We start from the raw sequence: 18166 nt of genomic DNA on the forward strand, positions 1-18166 counted from the left end.
TTAGATGTGCGTCTTCTTAGTGTCGTTTGTGCTACCCCCCTTCCCCTTGTGTTCTCGTGTGGTTATGCGAAAATGAATAAAGTAAGCGTGTTGTAAGAAAGTATTACGCGCGTTTTCAATAATAAATCCTCAGAACTTTTCCACTTTTAAACATTCCTTCTCGGAAAATGACTTAACATTTGTATCCCGTTCCTGTCTGATGCTGAACAAAGAAAAGCTCAAATCCGAACTATCGGTCACACACAGCAATGATATTGTTTGCGCAATTAATAACTCCAGTGATCTACAAATTACTATTTCTGCGTGACAATAACTTAACAGATACATTTTCCGGTGTCAAAACTGGTGAATATAGTGTTGACAACATAGTGTGAACATAGTAGCTACAGCAGAATCAGAACGTTGTTTCAGTACATTAAAAAGAGTGAAGACTTGTCTAAGGAATTCGATGAGCCAAGTCAGATTCAATGCACTAACAATGTTGTCTACATACAAAGATTATATTACCACAATAAATGAATTAAACACAAAAGTAATCGAGAAATTCTCCAGCCTTAAGCATAGAAGAACAATATATATATATAGATAGTTAGGTGAGTACCATTTATTACAGAAAATATTTTATGTTACGTTATTGCCCTATGATTATACCTACTGTGTTAGTATGATAAGTTTTTCTGACTACAATTTCGACTTTTCACTTTCGCAATTCACTTAATAATCAAATAATAACAATAATATCATCTTAATATTGGTAGTAGTAGTAGTAGTGGTGGTAGTAGTAACCATAAAGTATATGTCTTGAGGCTTGGCTCACCCTACCTTTTATTCCACGAGCCGCCACTGTAAATATATACAGTATACTTTTCAGATTCTCGTCTGGAGACGCGAATTTCACTATGTGGCAACGTCGCAAATAAAGAACCATAAATTAAATCTACCAATCCATCAAATAATTACATCGATTCTGGCCAGATGACAGTTAAAGTCAATAGGCGTTCACACTAACACCACTTATTACCTTAACAATCGATGTAACTGTTTGATGGATTTGTAGACCAATGCTAATGGTTATAAGTTAATATGTGACGTTGCCATACAGTGAAATTTTGATTCCATAAAGCAGTTGAAGGGAGGCCCCAGAGGTAGAGGTCTGCATGAGCTAGGGATGCGCACGAGTTGAGTGGAGTCGAGATTTAAGCCTGTCTCGAGAAAATGTTGTCTCGACTCGAAAATATGTTGCTGTCTCGACTCGACAGTCTCTGTCTCGACTCGACTCGAATTCGAGTCGAGACAAAATATACGAGTTAAAATATACACACACATCAGCCAGACCATTATGACTACCTACCTAATTGTTAGTATGTCCACCTTTTGGCACGAATAACAACGGCAACGCGTCTTGGCATGGTCGCAATGTCCCTCGGTGGGTCGCTGGAGAGAGTTGGCACCACATATGCACACACAGGTCATCCAATTCCCGTAAATTCCGGGGAGAGGGTGATGCACCCTCGCGTCACGTTCAATCACATCCCAGATGTGATCGATTGGGTTCAGATCCGGAGAGTTTGGGGGCCAGCACATCACTTGGAACTCGCTCCTGTGTTCCTCGAACCACTCCATCACACTCCTGGCCTTGCGACATGGTGCATTATCTTGTCGAAAAATGCCAGTACCGATGGGAAACATGGCCGTCATGAAGGGGTGTAGTTGTCTGCAAGCAGCGTGCGATGCCTCAGCCGTCATGGTGCCTTACTCGAGCTCCACTAGACACATGAATGCTCACCAACGTTCCCCAGATAATAATTAAGCCGCACCCAGTTTGTCTCCGTCCCGCAGTACAGATGTCAAGGAGCTGTTCCCTTGGAACACGACGTATTCGCACCCTCACATCGTCATGATGAAGAAGATATCGGGATTCATCAGACAATGCAACGCTCTGCCATTGTGCCAAGGTCTAGTGGCGATGGTCACGTGTTTATTTCAGTTGTAGTTGCCGATGTCGTGGTGTTAACTTTCGCCATCGTTAGGAGTGTTCGGTACACTGTGTGTTCGCATTATTGTTGTGAAGGCCTGTGAAAAAACGGAAGTTTTGGGTAAAAAAATAGTTTTTTTTACGGTTTTCCCGAGCTGGGAAAAAACGGAAAATTTGGGTATTATCAGAATCATCATTTTTGTTAATCACAGAATCATTTTAGTTAATATGTTAAATCAAACATATATTTCATAGAGATATCTTCATTGTTCTATGTAAAATTCCGGAAATTTTCAAATCATTAGAAAAAATAATTTGTTCGGATATAATTGGCAAAAACAGGAAAGTATAGTTTAAAAACTATTTGTTTTCCTGATGCTAGTAATCTTACTTGCTGTAACATGTCTGCAACATATACAGTGGGAAGTCGAAAATCCGAACTAATTGGGACCACAGGAAGTTAGGATTTTCGAAAATGACCAAGAAAATGCCATTTAGGCTTACATATACTGTACGGTATGTTTCTCTATCGATACAGTGGTTATTCAGTACATACAGTAATTACAACAACGTACGTAAGGCTTAATGTTTATGAAGAACCTGCTTGTACAGTACTCTAAATAACACTGTTCTTGTAAGTCACACTTAAAACTTATAGGCCTAAGAAAAAATAAAAATAAAAATACATGATAAACAATTACATACATATGAACTTTTGTAAAAACACTGAATTCACAAAACGTCGATGGACACGCTATTGTTTGTTTATCGCTAGCGTTAAGACCAAATGTAAAAAGCTTCTAGGGACCGCGTTCGGATTTTTGACGTTAGGATTATCGACGTCCTACTGTATATACAATGTATTCGGTAACGGAAAAATACTTAAAGCAACAGGTTCTAATTCTACTTTACACACATATACCGCACAAGTGAGTAAATTTGAGCAGCGAGAAATATATTAGTGAAACTTCCGTTAGTTACTATTACAGACTAGCAGAATATCGTTCTTCGCACGGGGAGAATACTTTCATTTCGGACACAAAGGGCACCAAAACTGTCACCAATGAACTTGTGGAGTATCAAAACTATGAATTTGACATTAATATCGATAATTTTCAATTATCTTTACATGTCACCATCCCCCTTACAGTACTGATGGGGATGAATTTGTGGATTTAAACGGCATCTTCTGTTCATCTCAGCGTGTATGGATTCGAGGCTATTTTCGATCATATATATATACTGTATATATATACACACAGTAGAGCGTCGATTATCCGAACGTCGGTCAACCGAACGACCGCTTAACCGAACTGTGTACTCGCTCGCACCTGTTACTCTCCCACCCTACCGTCCATCATCCCCCTCACTCCCAAACCAAGTTTCCCACAGTAGTCGCCGCACTGAGTCACCGCTGGCGGAACATTGCTTCTAATGGGGCCTTCATAAGGCGCTGCTGACCGGCCAAGCCGCCAGTCGCTGTGTTTCAACAATCAGCACACTTCTGTCGGTTTGGCACTGGCTGTAGAAGTAGCGGCAGTATCAAAGCTGTTCACAGCAACAGCTGCGCCAGCGTAGACTTGAGGCAAATAAACATGTACAGTTCGATTATCCGAACAAACCAGTTTTCCGAACACCCATGTCCCCCAATTACTTCGGATAATCGACGCTCTACTGTATATATATACTGTATATAATGCTCAAAAAAATTAGGGGTTCAGCTGAAATATCACACAAGACCTTAAGATAGTGTATGAATAAGCTTGTGTTTGACATATATATCGTACAAGAAGGAATGCTTTAAGATACACTAGAAAAATGGGGCACATGCTGGTGTTGGGGCACGGAAAACCTTCTTCACATGGCTCATGACATAAGACGGTTATGTATGCACCTCTCGAACTGCTCACAAACAGGCAAGGCATCAACACTGATTGTTCCTTAATATGTCATATGATCATTTGGAATAGTCAACAGAGCCTCGCACACCTGCGTTGCATGGATTCAATCAGAGTATCGATGAGTTCTTGGAGGGTGTTGTGCCACTCATCCAGAAGAGCGACTTCCAGCTCTGGAATGGTTGTTGGATTTACTGGCCTAGCGACAATTCGTCTGGCAAGCATATCCCAGACATGCTCAATCAGAATGAGATCCGGAGAGCATGCTGGCCACTTCATCCGAGCGATACCCTCAGCATCCAGCATCTCATCCACTAACCGAGCTCTGTGAGGACGAGTATTGTCATCTATGAAAAGGAACGAATCACCAATGGCACCAGCATAAGGAAGAACAAGAGTTTTCATGATCTCATCTCTATATCTGAGAGCCGTCAAAGAGCCATTTCGGATGATGTGGAGTTCAGTACGCCCACCAATGCTGATTCCTGCCCACACCATCAGTCCACCACCATGATACTGGGATCTTTCTCGCACAAACATGGGATTGTGTTCCACACTCTCTCGAGATGAAAACACGTCGATTATCAGGCTCCACACTGAATCGAGACTCGTCAGAGAACAAAACATTGCCCCATTCATTGCGTCCCCACCCATGCTGTTCCTCCGCCTACGCTCTTCGATCAACACGGTGTCGTGCAGTTAATGGAACACACACTATAGGCCTACGTGAGTAGTGACCACCTTCTCGAAGGCAATTGCGGATCGTTTGAGCGCATATTGTGCGTCCTGTTGCTGTTCGGAAGGCTCGAGGGAGCAGAGTTGCATTCTGACGCCGGTTTCGACGGGCTGTTAACAAGAGATAACGATCGTCTCTGGCTTTGGTTGCTAGTGGACGGCCCTGTCCTTGTCTTCTTCGAACACTTCCAGTTGTTTGAAATCGATTCCACAATCGGGAAATCACACTTTGTGCCACTCCTATGGCATGTGTCACCTCCCGCTGTGACTGACCAGCTTCCAACCTGCCGATAGCTCGCCATGCCAACGATTCTGGCAAATCACGTTGTTGCGCAATTTCACTACGTAGATTTGTGACGCACTAAATACAATGAGAACAAAGGTATCCTGGAGCTGGAATGTGTTGGCAGCGCCACACTACAAAATGATATCTGGTAACGCCACGTCACTGATCACGTGCACAGATGTTCCAAACGGTTCGTTTGCACGTTGGGTCTTCATGATTTTAATCTGAACTAGACAAGATACAGTGTTCTCACATTATTCGTAAGAAGTTTTACATGTGTTTTCATCTGATTCCCTAATTTTTTTGATCAGTATATATATATTAGCTAAATATACCCATTCTTCGCATGGAAGTCAAGGCCTGTGGAAGTACGAGCCTCGTATTACCCTCATTTCCGCGACCGCAAAAACTATGGATCTGAGACTAAATTGATCATTTTGTATTACTTTTACATGTCACGGTATCACCCCCTAGTGATGGGTAAATTCCCGGGAAGATATTTTTCGGGAATATTCCCTGGGAATATTCCCGGGAAGATTCCCAAAATGGGAATTTATCCGGGAATTGATGTACAATCAGAAAGAAAATTGCATTCTATTACTATATCATGATTAAAAGATGAATTAATTTTTATATCACAGGATATTATTACTGTTGTCCTTAGAGGATTCTTTAAAATGTATATTCTGAACGGTACTATGATATTTTATTAACACTTTATTATATTTAGAGAGTACGCATAAATGTATATTTATTTACAATATGTTCTATCAATTAAATATGTGTGAAAAAAATATATAGTAAGTCCTAATACTTTTAAAGCGCTAAACAGTTTAAATTTATATGTAAGTGGATTTGCTAAACTTGACTCTACTACTGATATTATGAACACATTAAATTTATAAATGTTATAAACCAATTAGATTGGGTAAATGCCAGAAGATACATGTCTCACTAATTTAACAACATTTGCGCATACATATTTATGTTCACAAAATTTGCAAGATACTTATTTATCTTTATTTTATAGCAGGTAACATTGCCATACACGACCTTTCATTCTACCTATTTCTCGAAATTCCATACGTTAATTCACATGTAAGAGAAGTCTGAGTACCTCTTCAGAAATTAGAGTCAGAGATAGTGATTGGTAAATTCCCGGGAAGATATTTTCCCGGGAATTTATGTACAATCACAAAGAAAATTGAATTCTATTAATATTTTATGATTTCAAAGATAATTTCGTTTTTATATCACAGTATGTTATTACTTTTGTCCCCAGAGGATTCAATAAAATGTATATTCTGAACGGTACTATGTTACTTTATTAACACTTTAATATATTTAGAGAGTACGCATAAATGTATATTTATTTACAATATGTTATATCAATTAAATATGTGTGAAGAAATTATATAGTAAGTCCTAATACTTTTAACCCGCTAAACAGTTTAAATTTATATGTAAGTGGCTTTTCTAAACTTGAGTCTACTACTGATATTATAAACATATTAAATTTTTAAATGTTATAAACAATTTTGTCCACATTTGCTCATAAATATGCAAGTGATCACTAGTGCTGAATTTGCAAGTGATCACTAATGAAAGAGTCACCATTGATCTCAGCGACCACGAAAACTATGGATTTGACACTAATATCGATCACTTTCGATTACTTTCACTTGTCTCGGTATCCCCCCCCCCCCCCGCTGACTCCCGGCCCACATGCAATTGTAGCTGAATTTGCAAATCATCGCTAATCGAAGTGTCACTATTGATCTCAACGACCTCGAAAACTATGAATTCAACACTAATATCGGTTATTTTCTACTACTTTTACATGTCCCGGTAAACGACCCCTGAGACCCCCTGGTTCGAAATTTGACAAAATCGTTTAACTCTGGTCTAGAGCCCGGACCAAGGTATTCGTGACTAAAATTTGGTAACTCTCGGTCAATTTGTCTGGTTCCCAAGCCGGTTCCGGTAAACGCCCCCCTTGAGACTCCCCTTGTTCGAGATTTAAAAACAACTTTTCGTCTTGAGCTGGGGCCTAGGCCAAGGCACCCCTGACCAAAATTTGGTAACTCTCGGTCCACTCGTCTGGTCCCCAGGCCGCACACAGACAGAAAAACACAAACTCTTTTATTTTATTTATATTAGACAGCTGAATAGTGCTCTCAAACGGGTCGGGTCAACTCGGGTCGGGTCAGTCGGGTCAGCTCGGTCGGGTTAATCGGGTCAGCTTGGGTCGGGTTGTCGGGTCGGGTCAGTGGGGTCAGTTCACTTTGGTCAACTGAGTTTGGTTGAGCTTAAACTCGGCTGGAGTCGAAAGCTGCTGTTTTTCACTAGCTGCCTAATTAAAAATAGCAATTTTCAATTGATTGTATAGAAACCTTAAATCTATTTTGAACACTTGCAGCTAGTGTTTTTATGGTAAATGCTTATTTTTGTACTAGTGTGTACTTTAATTTTTAAATGTGGAAGATTGATTTTACCAATCGACTGTAATATTAATATCTACGCCAATATGGAGTCTGGATTTAGAACAAAACTAGAAGTTGTTTAAGCAAAGCCAAAAAAAAAAAAAAAAAAAAAAAAAAAATTGGATATGGACGACCAAGCCCAAGCAGGGCCGCGGTGGCTCAGTGGTAGAGAATTCATCTCTGGTGCATGGTATCCATGGTTCGATCCTAGCTTGTGCTAAGTGGCCTTTGTGGTGGAGAAACGCAGTGTAATGGGTTTTCTCGAGGTTCTCCTGTTTCCTCCAACTTTCTTCATTCCAGTATTGCATTCATTTCTCATGGTCACCATATCCCTTGGCCTCGGTGCAGAATCGAGGGACTTTAAACTGAATATTTCATGTTATTTCACCAAGCCCAAGAATATCGATACAAGAATAAGATAAAGATTGGATATGCAATACGAAGTGCATAGTAATCTTGCTCTTGGCCTTGTTTTGGTGATCACAAAGTAGCGGTGAGCATATTTTCTTGCTTTCCGTATAGTACGAATGACCATAATCAAAATCACACTTGGCCTTCATTTGTACCGATGAGGCGAGCATTCTTGGCTCTTGTATAGCATGAAAGACCACCAAGACTACGAAATGCAGGACCAAGACTTGACTGTGCAAGACAAAGAATAAGACGCAGTATTGATGACCAAGACCCAGGGTGCGAATTGTTTGAATTTCATTTGTTGGGCTGAAAGTGATGAAATAAAATTAGTACTTTATAATTAATTATCATACTGTATTTTTAAATTTTAAATTACAAAATTCATATTATGTATCTTCTTACTTGCAACTATATATACTGTAAAATACGTTTTAATTACCGAGAAAGAAAAATCAAAGTGGCGCGGATCCCGGAATCATAAGAACCTATTTTGGAATGAAAGTTGAAGGGTTGGAAAAATCACAGGTGTTCTCCCGTTTCCTCAAACCTTATCATTGTAGTTAAACGTTTTTCTTTTGTCTCCGCCAAGAGACTCTTGCTACTGCCTTCCGAGAAGACCCCTGCCATCCGAGCAGGTGAGAACACTGACCTTGAATAAAAATTTCGTCACATAGAACTAAAGCAATAAATAAATAAATAAATATCTCCCACGTCGGACATTGGTATCAGTTATGAAAAGAAATAACCAAACCTCAAAAGTGCCAAATATTCATTAAGATGCATATACAAATCCCCGCTTGATCTAGCTAGTGGTTAACATATAAGACTTCGGTACAAGTGATCCGGGTTTAATTCCCAATGGGAGTGCATTTTGGCGTTCACCCAGTGTCGTGACCATAGTACTCTCAAACAAGTCGGGTTGACCCGACACGACCCGTGACCCGACCCGACTCGGGTCAGCTCGAGTCGGGTTACGGGACGGGTCGGGTCGGGTCAGTCGGATCAGCTCGGGTCGGGTTGTCGGGTCAGGCTACTCGGGTCGGGTTGTCGGGTCGGGTCAGCTCGTGTCGGGTTGTCGTGTCGGGCCAGTCGGGTCGGGTTGTCGGGTCGGGTCAATCGGGTCAGCTCTTCGGGTTGTCGGGTCAGGTCAATCGGATCACGGGTCGGATCGGGTCGGTCTTCAACCCGACCCGACCCATTGAGAGCACTACAGCTGAATATACCCATTCTTCGCATGCGGGCAGTATTTGGAAGACAACGCCTGTTGAAGTATTACCATTCATTTCTGCGACCGCAAAAACTATGAATCTGACACTAATACCGATCATTTTGGATTACTTTTACATGTCTCGGAATCCAACCAGGGGGTCTCAGGGGGGCGGGCGTTTACAGAGGCATGTAAAAGTGGTAGGAAATGGCCGATATTACTGTCGAATTCATAATTTTCACGTCGCTGAAATCAATGGTGAAACTCTGATCGCATTAACTTCCAAATTCACCCTATTCGGGCCGGGGGTCACCTGGGGGCGGATACCGCCCCCCAGAGACCCCGCTAACTCCTGGCCCGCATGTAATTGTAGCTGAATTTGCATATCCTCGCTAATGGAATTGTCACCATTGATTTCAGCGACCGCGAAAACTATGGATTTGACACTAATATCGGTCATTCTGGATTACTTTTACTTGTCTCGGTATCCAACCCCCCGCGGTGACCCCCGGCCCGAAGAGGGTGAATTTGGAAGTTAATGTGATCAGAGTTTCACCATTGATTTCAGCGACCGCGAAAACTATGAATTCGACAGTAATATCGGCCATTTTCTACCACTTTTACATGTCGTTTTGATCTGGGGCCTGGGCCAAAGTACCCCTGACCAAAATTTGGTAACTCTCGGTCCACTCGTCTGGTCACCAGGCCGCATACAGACAGACAAACACACAAACAAACTATTTATTTTATTTAATTAGACTAGATAGATTCTTGCAAATTATGCCAGATTTTCATATTATCTTTCCGAACTAATTTTAAAGACCCGCTCCTACTTATCTTTATATATATACAGTATATCTATATTTATATCTATCTATATCTATATATGTATATAACAAACGCAGGAATTACCCCCTAAATAACGCTCCTGGAGGACCCCTTTCTAAAAAAAATTGCTGGGGAAACACTTGTAGAAACTTCAGTTTTCGTACCAGACGATTACCGAATACCTGGTGAGAAAAAAACTCCTTTAGCGATCGAATTAGAAAAAATAGTTCTCCTCGGGTTAGTATTCACTGAGAATATTTTTATAAAATTTAAATTTGATGGGTAAATCAGTGGACTTTGAATACATACACATCGTATCCACTGAGTTGCGAAATTGTGTACCTCCAGACATGGGCGGCCGAAGAAAATTTTCTAGGGGACATCTTCAATGTTTGCTATATTAGTCTGGCATAATTGTGCATGGTTTGTTATATTACGTATACATATTTATGGAGGATCTGCTCAACCGACTTCTTAAACAGGTTGATTGACTGAGATTGTATTGTGTTGGATGGTAGGTCATTGCCACGGATAGTGGATGCAAAGAACGCATTCCAGTAGAATTTTGACGAATGTGAGGGAAGAGAAAGACGTTTATTTACATCTGATCTTGTATTGTAATCGTGGTGAGCATTTAGTTGTTGCAAACGTTGAACTAAGTAGGAAGGTTGTTGAAAGCGCAAAGTCTTAAAGAGAAGTCTGAGTCGATGCAAATCACATCTATCGGCAAGTTTCAAAAGGCCCAGCTTTCTGTAGTATGGAGTTAAATGATTTGATCGTTTGAGATTACAGGCAAACCGTATACAGGCATTTTGGATACATTGCAAACGGTACGCTAATTCTTCACTTAAGTCTGATAGAGCTACATCACAATATTCAAGATCAGGGAATATTCGAGATTTTACAAGTAGTAGCTTTGTCTCAGTGGGTAGAATTTTCTTTAGTCTAGTGAGTGAATGCAAAGGCCAGAACGCTTTCTTACATACAGCGTTAATGTGAGGTTTCTACTCAAAAAATTGATCTATTATTACACCAAGATTTGTAACAGTTTCAGAAAATGGAATAATTGTTCCATTTATCTCTACTGTTGGTATATTCGAACGGTCCATCTGTATATGTCGTTTAGAGGAGACACCAATGCACTTCGATTTAAGTGGATTTATGGTTAACCCATTTTCATTTGACCACAAGTAAATGCAGTGCAAATTATCATTCATTTGTTGAATTGAATTGTCCAAGTTTTCGGGTTGACCTGCGATATATATTTGAAAATCATCTGCGTATAGGTGATACTTACAGTATTGTAAGACAGAAGGAAGGTCGTTAATGTACAAACAGAATAAGAGGGCCAAGGACATTTCCTCGAGGGACACCGTGAGTGAGATTCCGCAGTGCAGAAGAAGTATCGGCTACTGTTACAAATTGCTTCCGTCCCTGTAGATAATTTTTGACCCATTTCACAGCACCATTGGAGAAGTTAAATTTCGTCGCCAATTTATGGAACAGAATCTTATGTATAATTGTTTGAAAAGCTTTAGAGAAATCTAGTGGAACAAGAACAGTTATTTGCTTTCTATCCATTGCTAGTCTAATGTCGTCATTGACGTAAGTAACAGCTGTAGCAGTACTGTGGTACTTTCTGAAGCCTGATTGAAATGGATCAAAAAAATTGTATTTCATTAGATGGGTTCGAATTTGATCACTAACAATGTATTCTAATGCCTTTGAAAGAGCAGGTAAAATACTAATTGGCCAAAAATCATTAATACTTGTGATATTACTTGTTTTGGGAACGCTAGGACTTCAGCTGTTTTCCAGGCAGATGGAAAAGTGTCGCTCACAAGAGAACAGTTGAAAATATTAGTGATGGGATTTAGTATAAAAGACAAATTTTTAAAATAAGTTTAGTACTATTTTGGTCAGCTCCAGTAGCATTTGATTTTATTCTAATGATGAAGTTCATGACTATTAGAGGACTGACACATTCAAAGGTAAAAACGTTTTCTGTACATTCTGGACTCTCTTCATATGTAATTTTAGATTCTGTATTACTTAAAAACTTAATGTCACAAAAATTGTTATTAAGATCATCTGCAATAAATTTATTGCTAGCCATATTTTGTTTCCTACTGCTCTTGATTCCTAATATATTTAACGTTTTCCACAAAATTTTCCAGTTACAAGTGCTGTTCACTAGGTTCGATGCAAATTCCATTTTGGCTTTCCTAAGTAAGTGTGTACATCTATTTCGTAAAATTTTATATTTTTTAAAACAATCGTCAGCCTGTACTGGATTATCTTTACGAGATTTCGTGTATTATCTATAAGAGGAATCGCGTTGTGCCATTAAATTTAGAATTTCTTTAGTTATCCGCGGGGAAGAAGGTCAGGATACTTTGCGTTTAATGAGTGGAGCATGCTTATCAATTAGTGTTAATATCGCGGTAATGAAGATATTAAGTTGTTCGTCTATAGACGAAGAGTGTAGATTACCTTCTAAGGAATATTTGCCGCATCAAAGAAAAGGGCAGCTTCATTTATTTTATTCAAGATTCTGTACGAAATAAGTTTTGATTGTCTCTTCGGAGTGTGTATAGAGTAGCAGGCAAACACTAGATCGTGGTAAGATATACCTGGAATTGGTAATTGCCCATAGTGAACAATTTTTTTCGGATTATTAGTTAAGATGACATCGAGTAGTGAATATGATGTAGCAGTATGGAAAGTGGGATTTAGAGCGCACATTGTCAGGTTAAGGCCGGATAGAACATCACGAAATTTTTCACTTTCACTGTTCGACTTCAGCGTGTTAAAATTAAAATCACCGAGAACTAAACAATTTTCATAAAAGAGCAAGTGTTGCAATATTTCATCTTCGAAATTTTTAAAATTTGTTTTTATCGGTTTGTACACCGATCAGATGAGAACATTCATCGTAAAAGAACTACAAGAACATACCTCGAGGGCCAATTGTGGTCTGCGAACAAGAGGTTGAGAAACATTGCTCTATGTAATATTAATTTATTTCCATCATCATCCGAATACAGATTTAAATATAAAATTTGTTAAAAATATAAATATATCTATATTATGTTACATAAAAATAAAGAGTAAAATAATTCATATTTTTATATAAGACATTGTTGAAAACTGGTACTATATCGCGGTAGCCATGGATTTAGATGAAAAGTTGAATTCATCTTATTTAGACACAATAAAACACTAATGCGATAAAATAAAGCCTAATAGCTAAATACATTAGATCAACGGTTACCCAATACTTATAATAAGGACAAAGTTAGTCATGGAAAATCAAAATAGACCTGAGGACATTCCCGGACCTTCATGGATGCCAACCAACGAAGGTAACCCACAGCAACCAGATCAAAGTTCTTTAGAGCCACGTGACCCAGATATCCAAGTACCCAGCGAGGAGGAAGTGATATGTACATTCGATTATGGATCACTTTCGTGTTCAGTTCTACGTTCAATGCGACATATTCCTCCTGTCACACCTTCTGATGTAGTCAATGTGCTGGGAACAGTAGCTACTCTAACAGGAGCCGACGCTGCCCGAGCTGTTGAGGCCATGCAAGATGGATTAGCTGGTCCATCAGCTGTTATGTCCACGGTCGGGATGCTTGTGTTCTCAAGTGTCATTAATTTAGTGGAAGCGGAGGAAGCAACGGGTGATACAACTGATTACACCGTCCCGATCTACGTTGGACTGGAAATAGACGTGCGACCTTCAGACCAACTGGATGTGTATTGGCCACAAATAAGGCACGAAATTGAGCGTGGGAGACGTGTCTTGTACGTCAACCCTCAAGAACCAAGAAACCTGATTTGCGACATAATATTTACAGGAGATAGATACCATTGGACTTCTGTAGCGCTTGGTGTCAGCTCTCTCCTGTCCTACAATTCTTCCAGCGGACGAAGTGTTGTTTTTGGAGTGTGTAGTCTGTTAGCTTCAATGGCGTGCACTAATCATTTTAGAGAGAATTGCGAAGGCCTGGAAGACTATTCAGTGACTAACACTTCTATAGACAGAGAAGTAGAAACTGATGAAGGATCAGTGGTTAGAAATTGCGCAGTGGTGGAAAGGACCGAAAAGAAGAAGCCGAGGCTGCTTATAGCAGTGAGTGCAGTGTTGTTAGGAACCTTTTACTTCGTCAAGGAACGCTGGATATAATCATTTCCAGTTAGAAAGGACTAACGTTTTGTGAAATGATTTTCAGTAAAGACTTCCTGATTTTAAGTGAAGCATTTTGATGAAATGGACTTCTTTTCGTGAAGCACTTCCCTTACGGAAACTCCTGTTTGCGATTCTAGTTAGTTGATAATGGAGCAATTTTCATTCTCCTTTTCGAAGCCAAGATGCAGATTCATATTTCTGTTATACTTTTTAAATCTCCTTTTATTTAGTTATACAAGAAATAATTTACAGTTTACAATTATATTATTTTATCTCGTGCAAACAATACTAAATTAGTTGGTGAATATATGTAAAGATTAACAAGAAATGTACGACTGCTAAATAGTACATAAACATAGAGAAAAAATTAATAATACTACGATATTATCAATGATTCACGAATTAAACTAGTGATTACCATTAATGTTACGCTCCTATTCAGTCGGTTTCTTCAATCTTGATTAAAATTTGTGAAAAAATCTAAAACAAAAATATTGTCAATGAGGGCATACAATTACGTTAAATTTAACACTTAATCCAGTAAAGTGTTACATGAGACGTTCACAGTAGAGAGGAAATAAGTGAAATTAATGAAGTTCTTAGGAAAATAGACAATGTTTGTACAGAACAATTAGTTTCAGATGGTATTCTTAAAGAAAAAATAAATGCAAAATAACCAAAACTGGACTTCATTCTTTTGTTTGATGTACTTTCTAGTACAATTTTGGGGCTAAATTTGATTTTGTTTTTCGTTTAATGACACTAATTAGTGTTATGTGGGGTCAAGGCTACCGGAATTAACGAAAACTCGGATTATACAAAAAGGGAGGCAAACAAGAATTTTAGGAATAATAAAAAATGCATTAAAAAATTGCGATCTTGGACAAGAATTTTAGGTATGATCCAAAAAAGTGCATGAAAAGATTGCAATTTTAATTAATAATTAGTTTTTGAATCAGGGGTCTCAAAATTTTTGAACAGCTTCTAAATCGAATTTTCTTATTTTTTTATCTTTATTTTTATTTTTATTTATTTATTTATTTATTACCGAATAAGCATATCATACTAAGTTAAGTGACAGTTTGGGTTTGGCTACATTGTATGTAGTTCTCCAAATATGAGGCCTACAAGAAAATTTTTGCCTGAAATATATTGTATATTCTGATCGAATTAGAATTTAATTCCGCATCTATATAAGCATAGTATAGTATAAACAAATATAAACAAACTATTGCCAATGGCATCTCTTGAGGGAAGTCACAAGGCTAAAAGAATTAAATTTCATTGTTGCAGGATAACGAAAGAAAGTTTACCTAACTTACTAATTCTTTTTTCAGTTTTCTGAAACTCTATATAGGTTTCTTCCTTTAGATCGTAGCGATGTAATTTGAACTCTTACTGATATAATTTCTCTCAAGGGCCACCACTATCTACAATTCGTTAATTTTTACACCAATCATGCAGTTCTATACGAGGATGGCAATACTGATATGTACGAACAGTTGTACAGGCAAGCAACGTACAACCTTATGAATTAAATTTAAAATACTTTCAGTTCGCTACTAAAAACGAAGCTAAATTGGTAATTTTTAAATTAACCCATTATTACCTTTTCTCACCATCTAGATCTCTGTTTGATCAACTAAGGAGATATGAGATAGTGGCCAAAAAGTAACATGTTTTGTGATCCTTGTGTAGAGTTTATACATAGCACACTCTAATAATACTTTTTAAAACTATATTCTTTTATATAGGAGATAAAACATGTAGTGGATCCAGTGGCGAAGCGTAATCCCACAAGTAGGATAGGCTCTATAAACTAATGACACAAATAACATTTAATGTATCATAAAATGTTTAAAATTAGTCTGAATTCTGTTTTCCTTATTGAGTTAAACGAGAAACTACCAAATCTATATTTAATGGGACAATGCCTTATTTCGACCAATCAGAATCACCACCAAATATCAGACAAATAGCACAATGCATTTTACTGTCGTAACCAGTGAGCCATTTATATTTTATATACCAGTGTGTACATAATTTTCTTACCTTGGTACCATCTTTTTCCGCAATGTTTAGTTTCGGTATTGGTCTACACTCTTTAATAACGCACTTATTTTCAGGTGAACATTAAAAAAAATGACTTTCGCAAAAGAAATCCACTAAATGTACACTTTCTACCACTCGGGCATTCTGACGACATTACACGCACGAATATTCCTGAATTCTTTACGAAAATATAAATACATACGCCACACGCACGCCAACATCCCGCACATTCTTAAACAAAGCCCTACAATCAGAGTTGCAAATTCGTGAGAGTCCTGCTCCCCTAAAACTATAGTATTTCCATTTTTAAGATTTTCGTCTTGGTATACTAGTAGCATTTTCCTCTTGGTTATTAAATGTTTGCTTAAATGACAAGAGTTGTACAACAGAAAGTAGTCTATTATTATTATTATTATTATTATTATTATTATTATTATTATTATTATTATTATTATTATTATTATTATTATTATTATTATTATTATTATTATTAAATAAATATTTACATGAGGAAAACACTCAATATGTGTTAATGGAATATTCCCATTTAGCCCCACTACAAATATTTTGAAATGCAGTTCATATTTTCTTCTGTCTGAGATTTGCAGAAGGATAAAATGAATTTCCTCCTTACTTGCTATTTTCTTTTCCTGCATATTTGAAAATGGAGGGAGAGAAGAAGGAAGTACATTCTTATAGTTAGCTGTCAAATTTCTTGGATAAGCGTTTGTTACTTGCATCTCCCACTTTAAAGTAAGCACAATACCGCATTTAATTAATGCATCACATGATAATGACTTCACTAGAAATGTTAATGCTCAGAAGGAACTTCATTTGAATCCATTTAAGACATTTAATATTGTATTCCATAGAGTTGCATATTCAAGGGGGTGGCTTCAGGCTTTAACAGTCACCGACATTTTATCGCAACTTTTTCTTGTTTTATATATACTAGCTGAACTTGCACTGTCTATTCAGCGCATCGTATTGTTATGACCATGAATCTCCTTCCCACTGTGCATAGTCTCCTTACTCACACAAGTAAAGGATAGGAGACTCACAAAGGAAGTGAATTGTTATGTATAGATGTTGGAGTGATTTTGTAGCAAATTTGTAGAAGTAACACAATATCAAGTGCAAATATTTTTGTAATATATCCATATCCGTCCGAGTATGCCTCATTGGGTCTCTTGGGGCCTTTGAAGTTGCCAGCATGCAATATGTTTTGTCATTCACATTTAAGCAAAACGCCTGCAATGTCCGCCAACCCGCCATACGTAACTTCACTACTGGTTGTCTAACACGCAGTTTCGGCCTGCAACAAATGTTAATCTTATGGGCTTAAAACAGCCCCTAAAATGTTGAGTAGAACAATAACGACACGGTTTTAGAAAATTTGAACGAGAACGGGACAATGTACACAAAATTTGGAATCAAGTTGTGAAGACGGCATGTTTCTAGCACTTGTGGTTTTCAAGATTTCATTGTCGAAAGGATTGGAGACAAACATATAAACCTAACATTTTAATATATTTTATTATAAACCTGCGGTCTCTACATAGTGCATCGTTCACATATCAGCATAAATCTCCTTGTCATTCCTCACATCATCTGTAAGTGTCTCTTTACAGACACAATTGAAAGACATCTTGATAAAAATTGGCAAATTGTACCATAAAGGGAGATTTTTTATTGTTTTTTCAATATCAGGCACCGTTTGCAAGATTTGAGCCTACTTCTTGTTTGAGTTTCTAATTCGTGTATGATCAGTGTTTTCTTTCTTCTTGCATTCAGTATGTAATAAATACATTATATACACAATTAAATATAATGTCAATGATATATGATGTTCATTGGGCAATATAATCCAAACAATAAAGATTTATCTTAGCCTGGAGAAATGGTTATCTTCGTTTTTCATTCTCATTTGGTCGTCAAACGCCTGGCAGATATACAATATCTGTATACAACTATGTCATGTTGGGATGTACAACTTATAGGATATGATGCTTTTTTCCTAGGGATATGCTTCCAGTGTACCCCTAAAAATGTAATAAAGTAATAATGGCCACTTTTTAAATATTCAATTA

Source organism: Thermobia domestica, chromosome 12 (genome assembly GCF_964235325.1).
Source record: "Thermobia domestica chromosome 12, izTheDome1.hap1.1, whole genome shotgun sequence".
Classification (NCBI taxonomy): domain Eukaryota; kingdom Metazoa; phylum Arthropoda; class Insecta; order Zygentoma; family Lepismatidae; genus Thermobia; species Thermobia domestica.